Source organism: Daphnia magna, linkage group LG9 (assembly GCF_020631705.1).
Source record: "Daphnia magna isolate NIES linkage group LG9, ASM2063170v1.1, whole genome shotgun sequence".
NCBI classification, from domain to species: Eukaryota; Metazoa; Arthropoda; class Branchiopoda; order Diplostraca; family Daphniidae; genus Daphnia; species Daphnia magna.
In genome coordinates, this window is record NC_059190.1 from 1,675,510 (window position 1) to 1,688,558 (window position 13,049).

The following is a 13,049-nucleotide window of genomic DNA, read 5'->3' on the forward strand; positions in this document are numbered from 1 at the left end:
TTCTGGAGAATTTCCAAGAGATGTCATTTTTGCCGGTTTGAACAAAAGTGGAGAATATACCTCTTTCCACTTTTTTTCATTTTGTTCTACCCAAATTTCTTTAAACAATTAACCATTTTTTTTTTTAAAACAATTTGCTTAAAATACCCCAATTTGGAGAATTCCAAGAAGATATTGATTTTGACAATGAAAATCACGCCAGATGCTAAAATACGGAAATCAGGTTTATTTTTCTATTGGTCTTATAGTTTTTTCATTTAAATGTTAAAAACCATAAATGAAGTTGGTGCGCTAACAGAACTGTTTTCGTTAATTTTTTAAACGGCTAGTCTAAAGAGAAAACCAATCACTAAATCGAAATCAGCGATCAATTTCGATTATACCGTCTGATTTTTGGAGAATTTCAAGAGATGTCATTTTTGGCCGATTTGACAAAAGTGGAAAGGCTATACCCTTCCCACTTTTTCATTTTTGGCCAAATTTCAAATTTGGCTTAAAATACATGATTTAGATTCAGAATTGAATGAAAATCACGGAAATCAGGTTTATTTTTCTATTGGTCTTATAGTTTTTCATTTAAATGTTAAAAACCATAAATGAAGTTGGTGCGCTAACAGAACTGTTTTCGTTAATTTTTTAAACGGCTAGTCTAAAGAGAAAACCAATCACTAAATCGAAATCAGCGATCAATTTCGATTATACCGTCTGATTTTTGGAGAATTTCAAGAGATGTCATTTTGACGGGATTTTGACATAAAAGTGGAAAGGCTATACCCCTTCCCACTTTTTTCATAACCAAACAAATTCAAATTGGCTCAAAATACCCTCATCCATCAAAATCTATTAAAGATTTAGATTCAGAATTGAATGAAAATCACTGAAATCAGGTTTATTTTTCTATTGGTCTTATAGTTTTTCATTTACATGTTAAAACCATAAATGAAGTTGGTGCGCTAACAGAACTGTTTTCGTTAATTTTTTAAACGGCTAGTCTAAAGAGAAAACCAATCACTAAATCGAAATCAGCGTTCAATTTCGATTATACCGTCTGATTTTGGAGAATTTCAAGAGATGTCATTTTTTGCCGATTTTGACAAAAGTGGAAAGGCAATACCCTTCCCACTTTTTTCATTTTTGGCCAAATTTCAAATTTGGCTTAAAATACATGATTTAGATTCAGAATTGAATGAAAATCACTGAAATCAGGTTTTTTTCGATTGGTCTTATAGTTTTTCATTTACATGTTAAAAACCATAAATGAAGTTGGTGCGCTAACAGAACTGTTTTCGTTAATTTTTTAAACGGCTAGTCTAAAGAGAAAACCAATCACTAAATCGAAATCAACAGATTTTTGGAGAATTTCAAGCGTTCAGGCCATTTTGACAAAAAGTGGAAAGGCTATACCCTTCCCACTTAAACCAAATTGGTCTGATTTTGGCAGAATTGAGGAAAATTCGTGTGGTCAAGTTTGGGGTCTTACATTTTAAAAACCAAAATTAAAAAAAAAGAAGTTGGTGCGCTAACAGAACTGTTTTCGTTAATTTTTGAAAACTAGTCTAAAGAAAACCAATCACCTCAAATGAATTTCGATTATACCATTTGATTTTTGGAGAATTTCAAGAGATGTCATTTTTGGCCGATTTTGACAAAAGTGGAAAGGCTATATCCCACTTTTTGCATTTTTGGCAAATTTCAAATTTACTCATGGCTTATCTAAATAATACATGATTTAGATTCGCAATTTAGAATTTATAATGAAAATCACTGAAAACACATAAACAACCCCCCACCACCTCAAATTAATCAAGTTAATATTTTTTCTATTGGTCTTATAGTTTTTCATTTACATGTTAAAACCATAAATGAAGTTGGTGCGCTAACAGAACTGTTTTCGTTAATTTTTTAAACGGCTAGTCTAAAGAGAAAACCAATCACTAAATCGAAATCAGCGTTCAATTTCGATTATACCGTCTGATTTTTGGAGAATTTCAAGAGATGTCATTTTTGGCCGATTTGACAAAAGTGGAAAGGCTATACCCTTCCCACTTTTTCATTTTTGGCCAAATTTCAAATTTGGCTTAAAATACATGATTTAGATTCAGAATTTTAATGAAAATCACTGAAATCAGGTTTATTTTTCTATTGGTCTTATAGTTTTTCATTTACATGTTAAAAACCATAAATGAAGTTGGTGCGCTAACAGAACTGTTTTCGTTAATTTTTAAACGGCTAGTCTAAAGAGAAAACTAATCACTAAATCGAAATCAGCGTTCAATTTCGATTATACCGTCTGATTTTTGGAGAATTTCAAGAGATGTAATTTTTGCCGATTTTGACAAAAGTGGAAAGGCTATACCCCTTCCCACTTTTTCATTTTTGGCCAAATTTCAGAATTTGGCTTAAAATACATGATTTAGATTCAGAATTGAATGAAAATCACTGAAATCAGGTTTTTTTTCGATTGGTCTTATAGTTTTTCATTTACATGTTAAAAACCATAAATGAAGTTGGTGCGCTAACAGAACTGTTTTCGTTAATTTTTTAAACGGCTAGTCTAAAGAGAAAACCAATCACTAAATCGAAATCAGCGTTCAATTTCGATTATACCGTCTGATTTTTTGGAGAATTTCAAGAGATGTCATTTTTGGCCGATTTTGACAAAAGTGGAAAGGCTATACCCTTCCCACTTTTTCATTTTTGGCCAAATTTCAAATTTGGTTTAAAATACATGATTTAGATTCAGAATTGAATGAAAATCACGGAAATCAGGTTTATTTTTCTATTGGTCTTATAGTTTTTCATTTACATGTTAAAAACCATAAATGAAGTTGGTGCGCTAACAGAACTGTTTTCGTTAATTTTTAAACGGCTAGTCTAAAGAAAGACCAATCACTAAATCGAAATCAGCGTTCAATTTCGATTATACCGTCTGATTTTTGGAGAATTTCAAGAGATGTCATTTTGGCCGATTTTGACAAAAAGTGGAAAGGCTATACCCTTCCCACTTTTTTCATTTTTGGCCAAATTTCAAATTTGGCTTAAAATACATGATTTAGATTCAGAATTTTAATGAAAATTACTGAAATCAGGTTTATTTTTCTATTGGTCTTATAGTTTTTCATTTACATGTTAAAAACCATAAATGAAGTTGGTGCGCTAACAGAACTGTTTTCGTTAATTTTTTAAACGGCTAGTCTAAAGAGAAAACCAATCACTAAATCGAAATCAGCGTTCAATTTCGATTATACCGTCTGATTTTTTGGAGAATTTCAAGAGATGTCATTTTTGCCGATTTTGACAAAAAGTGGAAAGGCTATACCCTTCCCACTTTTTCATTTTTGGCCAAATTTCAAATTTGGCTTAAAATACATGATTTAGATTCAGAATTGAATGAAAATCACGGAAATCAGGTTTATTTTTCTATTGGTCTTATAGTTTTCATTTAAATGTTAAAAACCATAAATGAAGTTGGTGCGCTAACAGAACTGTTTTCGTTAATTTTTTAAACGGCTAGTCTAAAGAGAAAACCAATCACTAAATCCGAAATCAGCGATCAATTTCGATTATACCGTCATGATTTTGGAGAATTTCAGAGATGTCATTTTTGGCCGATTTTGACAAAAAGTGGAAAGGCTATACCCTTCCCACTTTTTCATTTTTGGCCAAATTTCAAATTTGGCTTAAAATACATGATTTAGATTCAGAATTGAATGAAAATCACGGAAATCAGGTTTTATTTTTCTATTGGTCTTATAGTTTTTCATTTAAATGTTAAAAACCATAAATGAAGTTGGTGCGCTAACAGAACTGTTTTCGTTAATTTTTTAAACGGCTAGTCTAAAGAGAAAACCAATCACTAAATCGAAATCAGCGTTCAATTTCGATTATACCGTCTGATTTTTGGAGAATTTCAAGAGATGTCATTTTTGGCCGATTTTGACAAAAGTGGAAAGGCTATACCCTTCCCACTTTTTCATTTTTGGCCAAATTTCAAATTTGGCTTAAAATACATGATTTAGATTCAGAATTGAATGAAAATCACGGAAATCAGGTTTATTTTTTCTATTGGTCTTATAGTTTTTCATTTTAAATGTTAAAAACCATAAATGAAGTTGGTGCGCTAACAGAACTGTTTTCGTTAATTTTTTTAAACGGCTAGTCTAAAGAGAAAACCAATCACTAAATCGAAATCAGCGATCAATTTCGATTATACCGTCTGATTTTTGGAGAATTTCAAGAGATGTCATTTTTGGCCGATTTTGACAAAAGTGGAAAGGCTATACCCTTCCCACTTTTTCATTTTTGGCCAAATTTCAAATTTGGCTCAAAATACATGATTTAGATTCAGAATTGAATGAAAATCACTGAAATCAGGTTTATTTTTTCTATTGGTCTTATAGTTTTTCATTTACATGTTAAAAACCATAAATGAAGTTGGTGCGCTAACAGAACTGTTTTCGTTAATTTTTTAAACGGCTAGTCTAAAGAGAAAACCAATCACTAAATCGAAATCAGCGTTCAATTTCGATTATACCGTCTGATTTTTGGAGAATTTCAAGAGATGTCATTTTTGGCCGATTTTGACAAAAGTGGAAAGGCTATACCCTTCCCACCCTTTTTCATTTTTGGCCAAATTTCAAATTTGGCTTAAAATACATGATTTAGATTCAGAATTGAATGAAAATCACTGAAATCAGGTTTATTTTTCTATTGGTCTTATAGTTTTTCATTTACATGTTAAAACCATAAATGAAGTTGGTGCGCTAACAGAACTGTTTTCGTTAATTTTTTAAACAGCTAGTCTAAAGAGAAAACCAATCACTAAATCGAAATCAGCGTTCAATTTCGATTATACCGTCTGATTTTGGAGAATTTCAAGAGATGTCATTTTTGCCGATTTTGACAAAAGTGGAAAGGCTATACCCTTCCCACTTTTTCATTTTTGGCCAAATTTCAAATTTGTGGCTTAAAATACATGATTTAGATTCAGAATTGAATGAAAATCACTGAAATCAGGTTTATTTTTCGATTGGTCTTATAGTTTTTCATTTACATGTTAAAAACCATAAATGAAGTTGGTGCGCTAACAGAACTGTTTTCGTTAATTTTTTAAACGGCTAGTCTAAAGAGAAAACCAATCACTAAATCGAAATCAGCGTTCAATTTCGATTATACCGTCTGATTTTTGGAGAATTTCAAGAGATGTCATTTTTGGCCGATTTTGACAAAAGTGGAAAGGCTATACCCTTCCCACTTTTTCATTTTTGGCCAAATTTCAAATTTAATGAAAATACATGATTTAGATTCAGAATTGAATGAAACAAGTTTATTTTTCATTGGGTCTTATAGTTTTTCATTTACATGTTAAAACCATAAATGAAGTTGGTGCGCTAACAGAACTGTTTTCGTTAATTTTTAAACGGCTAGTCTAAAGAGAAAAACCAATCACTAGGTAAATCCATTTTGTACCGCCTGATTTTTGGAGAATTTCAAGAGACTTTGGGCCGATTTTGACAAAAGTGGAAAGGCTATACCCTTCCCACTTTTTTCATTTTTGGCAAATTAAAATACATGATTTAGATTCAGAATTGAATGAAAATCACGGAAATCAGGTTTATTTTTCTATTGGTCTTATAGTTTTTCATTTAAATGTTAAAACCATAAATGAAGTTGGTGCGCTAACAGAACTGTTTTCGTTAATTTTTTAAACGGCTAGTCTAAAGAAGAAAACCAATCACTAAATCGAAATCAGCGTTCAATTTCGATTATACCGTCTGATTTTTGGAGAATTTCAAGAGATGTCATTTTTTGGCCGATTTGACAAAAGTGGAAAGGCTATACCCTTCCCACTTTTTCATTTTTGGCCAAATTTCAAATTTGGCTTAAAATACATGATTTAGATTCAGAATTGAATGAAAATCACGGAAATCAGGTTTATTTTTCTATTGGTCTTATAGTTTTTCATTTAAATGTTAAAAACCATAAATGAAGTTGGTGCGCTAACAGAACTGTTTTCGTTAATTTTTTTAAACGGCTAGTCTAAAGAAAACCAATCACTAAATCGAAATCAGCGTTCAATTTCGATTATACCGTCTGATTTTTTGGAGAATTTCAAGAGATGTCATTTTTGCCGATTTTGACAAAAGTGGAAAGGCTATACCCTTCCCACTTTTTTCATTTGGCCAAATTTCAAATTTGGTTTAAAATACATGATTTAGATTCAAAATTGAATGAAAATCACGGAAATCAGGTTTATTTTTCTATTGGTCTTATAGTTTTTCATTTAAATGTTAAAAACCATAAATGAAGTTGGTGCGCTAACAGAACTGTTTTCGTTAATTTTTAAACGGCTAGTCTAAAGAGAAAACCAATCACTAAATCGAAATCAGCGATCAATTTCGATTATACCGTCTGATTTTGGAGAATTTCAAGAGATGTCATTTTTGGTCATTTTGACAAAAGTGGAAAGGCTATACCCTTCCCACTTTTTCCATTTTGGCCAAATTTCAAATTTGGCTTAAAATACATGATTTAGATTCAGAATTGAATGAAAATCACGGAAATCAGGTTTATTTTTCTATTGGTCTTATAGTTTTTCATTTAAATGTTAAAAACCATAAATGAAGTTGGTGCGCTAACAGAACTGTTTTCGTTAATTTTTATAACGGCTAGTCTAAAGAGAAAACCAATCACTAAATCGAAATCAGGGGTCAAATTTCGAATTTGATTTTTGGAGAATTTCAAGAGATGTCATTTTTGGCCGATTTTGACAAAAAGTGGAAAGCCATACCCTTCCCACTTTTCATTTTTGGCCAAATTTCAAATTTGTTAAAATACATGATTTAGATTCAGAATTGAATGAAAATCACGGAAATCAGGTTTATTTTTCTATTGGTCTTATAGTTTTTCATTTAAATGTTAAAAACCATAAATGAAGTTGGTGCGCTAACAGAACTGTTTTCGTTAATTTTTAAACGGCTAGTCTAAAGAGAAAACCAATCACTAAATCGAAATCAGCGATCAATTTCGATTATACCGTTTCGATTTTTGGAGAATTTACAAGATGTCATTTTTGGCGATTTTGACAAAAAGTGGAAAGGCTATACCATCCTTCCCACTTTTCATTTTTGGCCAAATTTCAAATTTGGCTTAAAATACATGATTTAGATTCAGAATTGAATGAAAATCACGGAAATCAGGTTTATTTTTCTATTGGTCTTATAGTTTTTCATTTAAATGTTAAAACCATAAATGAAGTTGGTGCGCTAACAGAACTGTTTTCGTTAATTTTTTAAACGGCTAGTCTAAAGAAAACCAATCACTAAATCGAAATCCAAGCGACATCGAAGGGCTTCAATTTCGAATTATAAACCGTCTGATTTTTTTGGTTTAGTTTTAATTTCAAAAGGAGATGTCATTTTTGCCCTAAAACCAACGACAATTTCGATATGCCTGATTTTGGAGATTTTTGACAAAAGTGGAAAGGCTATACCCTTCCCACTTTTTTCATTTTTGGCCAAATTTCAAATTTGGCTTAAAATACATGATTTAGATTCAGAATTGAATGAAAATCACGGAAATCAGGTTTATTTTTCTATTGGTCTTATAGTTTTTCATTTAAATGTTAAAAACCATAAATGAAGTTGGTGCGCTAACAGAACTGTTTTCGTTAATTTTTAAACGGCTAGTCTAAAGAGAAAACCAATCACTAAATCGAAATCAGCGATCAATTTCGATTATACCGTCTGATTTTGGAGAATTTCAAGAGATGTCATTTTTTGCCGATTTTGACAAAAGTGGAAAAGCTATACCCTTCCCATTTTTTCATTTTTGGCCAAATTTCATATTTGGCTTAAAATACATGATTTAGATTCAGAATTGAATGAAAATCACGGAAATCAGGTTTATTTTTCTATTGGTCTTATAGTTTTTCATTTAAATGTTAAAAACCATAAATGAAGTTGGTGCGCTAACAGAACTGTTTTCGTTAATTTTTTAAACGGCTAGTCTAAAGAGAAAACCAATCACTAAATCGAAATCAGCGATCAATTTCGATTATACCGTCTGATTTTGGAGAATTTCAAGAGATGTCATTTTTGGCCGATTTTGACAAAAGTGGAAAGGCTATACCCTTCCCACTTTTTCATTTTTGGCCAAATTTCAAATTTGGCTCAAAATACATGATTTAGATTCAGAATTGAATGAAAATCACTGAAATCAGGTTTATTTTTCTATTGGTCTTATAGTTTTTCATTTACATGTTAAAAACCATAAATGAAGTTGGTGCGCTAACAGAACTGTTTTCGTTAATTTTTTAAACGGCTAGTCTAAAGAAAAACCAATCACTAAATCGAAATCAGCGTTCAATTTCGATTATACCGTCTGATTTTGGAGAATTTCAAGAGATGTCATTTTTGCCGATTTTGACAAAAGTGGAAAGGCTATACCCTTCCCACTTTTTCATTTTTGGCCAAATTTCAAATTTGGCTTAAAATACATGATTTAGATTTAGAATTGAATGAAAATCACTGAAATCAGGTTTATTTTTCAATTGGTCTTATAGTTTTTCATTTACATGTTAAAACCATAAATGAAGTTGGTGCGCTAACAGAACTGTTTTCGTTAATTTTTAAACGGCTAGTCTAAAGAGAAAACCAATCACTAAATCGAAATCAGCGTTCAATTTCGATTATACCGTCTGATTTTTGGAGAATTTCAAGAGATGTCATTTTTGGCCGATTTTGACAAAAGTGGAAAGGCTATACCCTTCCCACTTTTTTCATTTTTGGCCAAATTTCAAATTTGGCTAAAAATACATGATTTAGATTCAGAATTGAATGAAAATCACGGAAATCAGGTTTATTTTTCTATTGGTCTTATAGTTTTTCATTTACATGTTAAAAACCATAAATGAAGTTGGTGCGCTAACAGAACTGTTTTCGTTAATTTTTTAAACGGCTAGTCTAAAGAGAAAACCAATCACTAAATCGAAATCAGCGTTCAATTTCGATTATACCGTCTGATTTTTGGAGAATTTCAAGAGATGTCATTTTTGCCGATTTTGACAAAAGTGGAAAGGCTATACCCTTCCCACTTTTTCATTTTGGCCAAATTTCAAATTTGGCTTAAAATACATGATTTAGATTTAGAATTGAATGAAAATCACGGGAAATCAGGTTTATTTTTCTATTGGTCTTATAGTTTTTCATTTACATGTTAAAAACCATAAATGAAGTTGGTGCGCTAACAGAACTGTTTTCGTTAATTTTTTAAACGGCTAGTCTAAAGAGAAAACCAATCACTAAATCGAAATCAGCGTTCAATTTCGATTATACCGTCTGATTTTTGGAGAATTTCAAGAGATGTCATTTTTGGCCGATTTTGGACAAAAGTGGAAAGGCTATACCCTTCCCACTTTTTCATTTTTGGCCAAATTTCAAATTGGCTTAAAATACATGATTTAGATTCAGAATTGAATGAATATCACGGAAATCAGGTTTATTTTTCTATTGGTCTTATAGTTTTTCATTTAAATGTTAAAAACCATAAATGAAGTTGGTGCGCTAACAGAACTGTTTTCGTTAATTTTTTAAACGGCTAGTCTAAAGAGAAAACCAATCACTAAATCGAAATCAGCGATCAATTTCGATTATACCGTCTGATTTTTGGAGAATTTCAAGAGATGTCATTTTTGGCCGATTTTGACAAAGTGGTAAGGCTATACCCTTCCCACTTTTTCATTTTTGGCCAAATTTCAAATTTGGCTTAAAATACATGATTTAGATTCAGAATTGAATGAAAATCACGGAAATCAGGTTTATTTTCTCATTGGTCTTATAGTTTTTCATTTAAATGTTAAAAACCATAAATGAAGTTGGTGCGCTAACAGAACTGTTTTCGTTAATTTTTTAAACGGCTAAAAATTGGCTAAAAACTTAGTAGTGGGAGGGTATAGTTATACATTAAAACCAAGGGGGCACAGACTGTTTTCGTTAATTTTAAACGGCTAATCAAAAAAAACCAATCACTAAATCGAAATCAGCGTTCAATTTCGATTATACCGTCTGATTTTTGGAGAATTTCAAGAGATGTCATTTTTGCCGATTTTGACAAAAGTGGAAAGGCTATACCCTTCCCACTTTTTCATTTTTGGCCAAATTTCAAATTTGGCTTAAAATACATGATTTAGATTTAGAATTGAATGAAAATCACTGAAATCAGGTTTATTTTTCTATTGGTCTTATAGTTTTCATTTACATGTTAAAAACCATAAATGAAGTTGGTGCGCTAACAGAACTGTTTTCGTTAATTTTTAAACGGCTAGTCTAAAGAGAAAAACCAATCACTAAATCGAAATCAGCGTTCAATTTCGATTATACCGTCTGATTTTTGGAGAATTTCAAGAGATGTCATTTTTGGCCGATTTTGACAAAAGTGGAAAGGCTATACCCTTCCCACTTTTTCATTTTTGGCCAAATTTCAAATTTGGCTTAAAATACATGATTTAGATTCAGAATTGAATGAAAATCACGGAAATCAGGTTTATTTTTCTATTGGTCTTATAGTTTTTCATTTAAATGTTAAAAACCATAAATGAAGTTGGTGCGCTAACAGAACTGTTTTCGTTAATTTTTTAAACGGCTAGTCTAAAGAGAAAACCAATCACTAAATCGAAATCAGCGTTCAATTTCGATTATACCGTCTGATTTTTGGAGAATTTCAAGAGATGTCATTTTTGCCGATTTGACAAAAGTGGAAAGGCTATACCCTCTCCCACTTTTTTCATTTTGGCCAAATTTCAAATTTGGCTTAAAATACATGATTTAGATTCAGAATTGAATGAAAATCACGGAAATCAGGTTTATTTTTCTATTGGTCTTATAGTTTTTCATTTAAATGTTAAAAACCATAAATGAAGTTGGTGCGCTAACAGAACTGTTTTCGTTAATTTTTTAAACGGCTAGTCTAAAGAGAAAACCAATCACTAAATCGAAATCAGCGATCAATTTCGATTATACCGTCTGATTTTGGAGAATTTCAAGAGATGTCGTTTTGGATTTTGACAAAAGGGAGGCCTTCCCCACTTTTCATTTTTGGCCAAATTTCAAATTGGACGGGGAAGCCCCCCATTGCCGGCTTAAAAATCAGATTATTTATTCAGAATACAAAATGAAAATCACGGAAATCAGGATTTATTTTTCTATTGGTCTTATAGTTTTTCATTTTAAATGTTAAAAACCATAAATGAAGTTGGTGCGCTAACAGAACTGTTTTCGTTAATTTTTTAAACGGCTAGTCTAAAGAGAAAACCAATCACTAAATCGAAATCAGCGATCAATTTCGATTATACCGTCTGATTTTTGGAGAATTTCAAGAGATGTCATTTTTGGCCGATTTTGACAAAAGTGGAAAGGGAAGGCTATACCCTTCCCACTTTTTCATTTTTGGCCAAATTTCAAATTTAAGCTTAAAATACATGATTTAGATTCAGAATTGAATGAAAATCACGGAAATCAGGTTTATTTTTCTATTGGTCTTATAGTTTTTCATTTAAATGTTAAAAACCATAAATGAAGTTGGTGCGCTAACAGAACTGTTTTCGTTAATTTTTTAAACGGCTAGTCTAAAGAGAAAACCAATCACTAAATCGAAATCAGCGATCAATTTCGATTATAACCGTCTGATTTTTGGAGAATTTCAAGAGATGTCATTTTTGGCCGATTTTGACAAAAGTGGAAAGGCTATACCCTTCCCACTTTTTCATTTTTGGCCAAATTTCAAATTTGGCTTAAAATACATGATTTAGATTCAGAATTGAATGAAAATCACGGAAATCAGGTTTATTTTTCTATTGGTCTTATAGTTTTTCATTTAAATGTTAAAAACCATAAATGAAGTTGGTGCGCTAACAGAACTGTTTTCGTTAATTTTTTAAACGGCTAGTCTAAAGAGAAAACCAATCACTAAATCGAAATCAGCGATCAATTTCGATTATACCGTCTGATTTTTGGAGAATTTCAAGAGATGTCATTTTTTGGCCGATTTTGACAAAAGTGGAAAGGCTATACCCTTCCCACTTTTTTCATTTTTGGCCAAATTTCAAATTTGGCTTAAAATACATGATTTAGATTCAGAATTGAATGAAAATCACGGAAATCAGGTTTATTTTTCTATTGGTCTTATAGTTTTTCATTTACATGTTAAAAACCATAAATGAAGTTGGTGCGCTAACAGAACTGTTTTCGTTAATTTTTTAAACGGCTAGTCTAAAGAGAAAACCAATCACTAAATCGAAATCAGCGATCAATTTCGATTATACCGTCTGATTTTTGGAGAATTTCAAGAGATGTCATTTTTGCCGATTTTGACAAAAGTGGAAAGGCTATACCCTTCCCACTTTTTCATTTTTGGCCAAATTTCAAATTTGACTTAAAATACATGATTTAGATTCAGAATTGAATGAAAATCACTGAAATCAGGTTTATTTTTCTATTGGTCTTATAGTTTTTCATTTACATGTTAAAAACCATAAATGAAGTTGGTGCGCTAACAGAACTGTTTTCGTTAATTTTTTAAACGGCTAGTCTAAAGAGAAACCAATCACTAAATCGAAATCAGCGTTCAATTTCGATTATACCGTCTGATTTTTGGAGAATTTCAAGAGATGTCATTTTTGGCCGATTTTGACAAAAGTGGAAAGGCTATACCCTTCCCACTTTTTCATTTTTGGCCAAATTTCAAATTTGGCTTAAAATACATGATTTAGATTTAGAATTGAATGAAAATCACTGAAATCAGGTTTATTTTTCTATTGGTCTTATAGTTTTTCTTTACATGTTAAAAACCATAAATAAGTGGTGCGCTAACAGCAACTGTTTTCGTTAATTTTTTAAACGGCTAGTCTAAAGAGAAAACCAATCACTAAATCGAAATCAGCGTTCAATTTCGATTATCCGTCCTGATTTTGGAGAATCTCAAGAGATGTCATTTTTTGCCGATTTTGACAAAGGTGGAAGCTATACCCTTCCCCACTTTTTCATTTTTGGCCA